The sequence below is a fragment of the Oxyura jamaicensis genome, chromosome 3 (assembly GCF_011077185.1).
Source record: "Oxyura jamaicensis isolate SHBP4307 breed ruddy duck chromosome 3, BPBGC_Ojam_1.0, whole genome shotgun sequence".
In the NCBI taxonomy this organism is placed as follows: domain Eukaryota; kingdom Metazoa; phylum Chordata; class Aves; order Anseriformes; family Anatidae; genus Oxyura; species Oxyura jamaicensis.
In genome coordinates, this window is record NC_048895.1 from 87024937 (window position 1) to 87029863 (window position 4927).

Sequence of the window (4927 nt, forward strand, 5' to 3'; positions counted from 1 at the left end):
CGGCGGCGCCTCCCGCCGCCCCCTGCCGCCCCTGCCGCCTCGGGCTGCGGGCGAGCGGCGGGGGAAGGCGGCGAGGAGGGCGGCAGAGGCGGGGAGAGCGGCGGGGCGAGCGGCCGGGCGGGACGCGAAGCCCGCAGGCTAGGCGATGTCCATGCAAGTCCCAGAAAGTCGCCCGGCTGCCGCCGCTCGTCGCGGCCGGAGGGAGGCTCGGCCGCCGGCGGGACCCCGCTGCGGGCGGAGAGCGCGGCCGGCCCCGGCGGGGCAGCGCAGGAGAGCAGCCCGGTGTCCCCCCGAGGGCGCGGCGCAGTCCCGGCGCTTCCGCTGTGCCCCGGCCCCGCACGGTCCCGACGGCGGCGGGGGCTGCCCTCGCCGCGGGCTCCCCGGTCCCCCCCGCCCCCCCTCCGCCGCCCCTCTGCCCCCGTGCACGGCGGCTCCGGCTCCGCTTCGGTGCGGCCGGAGCGCAGCGGTGCCGCCGCTCGGTGCCCGAGCTGCGCCGAGAAAACAAAGCTCCCCCTGCCGAGAGTGGGCCTTTAACTCCCCGGCGCATCAAGGTGAGCTTGCGGAAAAAAAAAAAAAAAAAAAAAAAAAAAAAAAAATCCACCCCGCAACGCCGCAGGCGCGGCCGTTCCGCGCCTCTCCCCGCCCGCAGACGGCGGGAGCCTAGGTCCCCGTTTGTTTGCCGGTGCTCGCAGGGTGCCCCCAGCCTCGGGGAGGCAGTCCCCAAGCCCCATCGCTCTGCGGCCACCCGCCGCCCGTGCCCATGCCCGGGGCTAGGCACCGGCCACCGCCTCGTCGGGGGTCGCCGCGGTGGCTGTGGGGTCGTGGGAGCCCCATGGGACACATGGGAGCCCCACGTGCTCCGCAACAGGCTCGTTGGGAGCAAGTGCAGGGCACTGTTTTTGCAGCCTCGGTACTGCTGAGTGAAAATACGATGCCAACTCGGGATGGGTTAGTGAAAAGTAGTAATTTGGGCTCTGATATTACGCTAAAAGGAACAGAGGCATTCAGAAATTCAGTTATTCTTTTTTCTTGTTTTTTTTTTTTTTTTTTTTTTTTTTTTTTTCCTTCGTGCTGGCTACTTAGAGGCCAGGCTCTCAAGCCTTTGATTAACATGTGCATCTCCAACTTTCAGAAAAGAACCTTGTATTCTGGCTGAGGACACTAACTCGTGCCTCTAAAGCAACATGGAAGCATCAATGACACTCATTTGCTGCTACTGTGTCTCCAAAGCTCTTCAATCAGTAGTCTACACAAAGAGCTTAATCTTCTTCCTTTCTTCACTGCACTTCCTCTTCCACAGCAGGCAGCAGCAAACAGGAACTTTTGAACTCGCAAACCATGATGGCCACTCACACTCGTGATAAGGGGTGGCAGAAACAGCACACATGTCAAAACAAATGTTAAGTAGTTGATATAAGTATCCACAGCAACCCCATTAATATTTAAGCTTTCCAGTGGCACATATCTACTCCTTCTTTGAATTGTAAATCGAGTTAGTTAATCCTTCATTTACCACTTGCTTGCATTTCCCTGTTTTGATATGCAAGTGTTCATTTTTCTCATCCCTCTGTACCCATTTCCAGCCAAATATGTACAGCATGCCTTTGAAATCAGCTGGGCCTTGGGCACCAGGCTTGGATTCACACCCTCCTGGCCTTAGTCACTCGAGTGAAATATTTGAAGATGGGTACTCAGGTTCCAGAAAGCTGAACCGTGCCGGCCAACTGGGAGCACATGGCCTAGCCTCCTCTCTGCCTCTGCACTCTGTCCCTGTCCCCATCCCTGTCCCCATCCCTGTCCCATGGGTGCTCCCCCATGCTCTCCATTCAGCTGCCAGTCCAACCGCATGCGGTCAAGGAGCTGCACACATGTGTGGCTGCTGTTAGGATTGAGGCTACAAGCGGGGGGCATGGGCAACAAGCTGTGAAAGTGGCTGAACTCCTGCTCCTGATGTACTTTTGGTGACCCTCTAAGAAATATTGTTATAATTCTGTGCCCTCTAGTGGTGCTTAGAGTCATCTATTAATTTAAATAATAGTATGGAAAGCAGCCTGTGAGCACAAATAGTTTAGGCCAATATTGAAAAGTAGGCACACATGCCAGGACAGCTAGAAGCATACACGTGTAATACTGTTAGTGATGAATTATGTTTCATTTTTACTGTGTGTGAACATGGTATTTTCCCATTTATTATCTTTTATTAGATAATGCCTAGAAAAAAAAAAGTATGTGTTATGAAAAGAGATTGATGGTAATTAATCTAATCCCTACATGATAATATGTCAGATAACCAGGATGCAATGAGCTGGTCAAATGCTGAGTGGATTCAAATGCAGCTGCCTGCCCTGCACCAGCCAGAAGGGCTGTACTATGTATAAAACCCTGTCCTCCCCTAAGTATTTATTGCAAAATAAGGGTCTGCACTTATACGACAACAATTTCCACTGATATTTTGGCTTCAGACTATATAATACCCACAGGAATGAGTCGAGTGAAATTCTAGCGTGTCCGCGTGGTCCAAGGTCATCCTGGGTTCAGGTGTCAGTAAGAGGATCTACTTGACGAAATCTCCAAGGCAAGAACATCCCAAGGAATCTTGGCTTCTAGAGCCTGCAGGTACACTATATCCCACTCACAGGCGGGACAAGGAAAGTGGCATGCTAAAGTGCAGCTGGTAAGTAGCCATTGCTGTGCTTTATGGCAAATGCCAACAGCACAGGCTTGCCAAATCATAAATCACAGTTTTTAAGATCCTGTTGCATTATTCCAAATGTATACATCAAGTATTATATAGCCCGACTTGGGGAAGAATCAGCTGATATGTATGATATTTTCTGCTCAGGTGCAAAATGTTTGGGATTTTCAAAGTTTTATTTTCAAATGTTGCTCATGATATGTTGTTGTAAATCAGTGTTTCTGTGTTCCATTTAATAAAAGAGAGGGAATGACTTAAACAGGAATTATATTCCCTTACTTATAATAAAATGTGTTTCTGCAACAGCATGTAAAGTTCTTATCTAAGATGTTAACTGGTGTAATTTGGGCTTAGCCACACTAGAATTTAAAGCAGGCCTTCACAAGGACCAAATGTGAGGATAAATAACAGGAATATGCAAACACACTGGTGTAATCATAACGCAGTCAATGGCTGACTGCACAGATATTAACAGAAGGGCAAATTGTAAAGGGGCAAAAAGAGGGAAAACAAGAAGCCTTGTTGCTTGGGAAGGCACGTGCCAGGGTTCAGGATGTCTGGTTCCCTCTTTGTGCAGCCAGGCCAGACAGCAGCTAAGCCTGCCCGTGTCACGTCCAAAGCACCTGAACACACAGGCAGATGCTTAACAACTCACTGAAGGTCAGCTGTGTGCCTCTGAGAGCAGCTTTTAGTATTTAAATGGTTTTGGAAAATCTGTCTCTTTGTGTGCTCCATGTCATACCCGTCACAGTGGTGGTAGCAATTCCTTCTCAGAGGTGTTACTTAAAATACATGGGACAGTGTAAGGCACCCGAAGGCTGCAGAGGGGGGGACGCTGCAAATCTCGGGCACACAGTGGCTGTGCTGAGCAACATGGCAGCCCGCCTGTGAGCTGGAGGGCCCTCGTAGCAACGCTTTGCAAAGGTCAGCTTACCGTGGTATCATGTTGTGAGTTCATCCGAGTTGCTTGTTAATAACCTTTTTTGGTGTTATATAATACTGCAAGGTATCGAGTGCACTCTAGTTTTGCACCTCTTTGTCAGATTTTTAGCTTTCTCTCTAATTGTATGGAGGAGGGGCTCCACATATCTATTTTGATGCCAAGCATACAGGAGTCAGGAATAAGTTTTCAAAGCAATTAGGTGTTAGGAACAATTCATTTGTTATACGGAATTGTTGTGTGGCCTGTAATACGTGGTGTGCAGCTCCAGGAAACCTAGAATGAAGGATCACCATTGCATAATAAATCATCAGGAAAATGTCAGGTGGGGTGAAGAGCATGGTAGGATGCATATTGCAAGCTGTCTAGCGAGTGCATGCAGCATGCTACCAGCTGAAGCAGGGCTTTGATATCAATGGTTCAAAATTTTAGAATATGATATATTCAAAAATATTTGAATATTTTCCTGCAAGCTTCTTTCACATGAAGGGAGAAGCCAGGCTGCCAGGGACAGGAGGCACTGCATGCACTGTGAACAAGGCAGAAAGGAGTGCCTGACCTCCCCTGCACATCCTTCGTGTTATCCCTTAACCTCAGCCTAGAGGGAGCACCTTCAAGAGTAATTTAGTTTTGATGTCCCTTTTATGTATTGACCTTACTGCTGGACTGCTATGGGGTTGCTTTCTCTGAGGAAGACCTCGTCTCATGAAGAGCTGTCCTGAGACCAGACTTTCATTTCAAGCAGACCATGGTCTTGTTTTTTGTGCTGAGCAGCTGTTCCAGCAAAATGTTCATTTTGCTTCCTGACACCTTGCATTTCCTTTCACTCATCAGATATTCATGCCTGGTAAGAGAATTAATTGATTCTATTAATTCCTACTTAACAAAGTATCAAAGCAGCATTCCCCATTAATAAGGCATGCCTCTCTATGAAGTCATTGCCAGACCCCAACACTATCTCTTTTCTGTTATTCTCTCCTACTATTTTTTTTTTTTTTTTTTTTTTTACATTACTGTTTTGTGGGGCTTTTATTCTCTCATTTGTAAGTGTCCTCCCTCTGTGATTCAACTGTCTGGACTCGTGAACAAACTATCTACTGCCAAAATATTAGGCCGTGTGTCTCCAATGGAGGCAACTCTGCCCCATTTGCAAGGCCTGCTGTGTAGATCAGTCCTACTCTCTGATTTAATGAAAACAAAGCTTTTGCGTCATTAAAAAGAAAAGAAAGGAAAAGAAAAGAAAAAAGAAGAGAAGAGAAGAGAAGAGAAGAGAAGAGAAGAGAAGAGAAGAG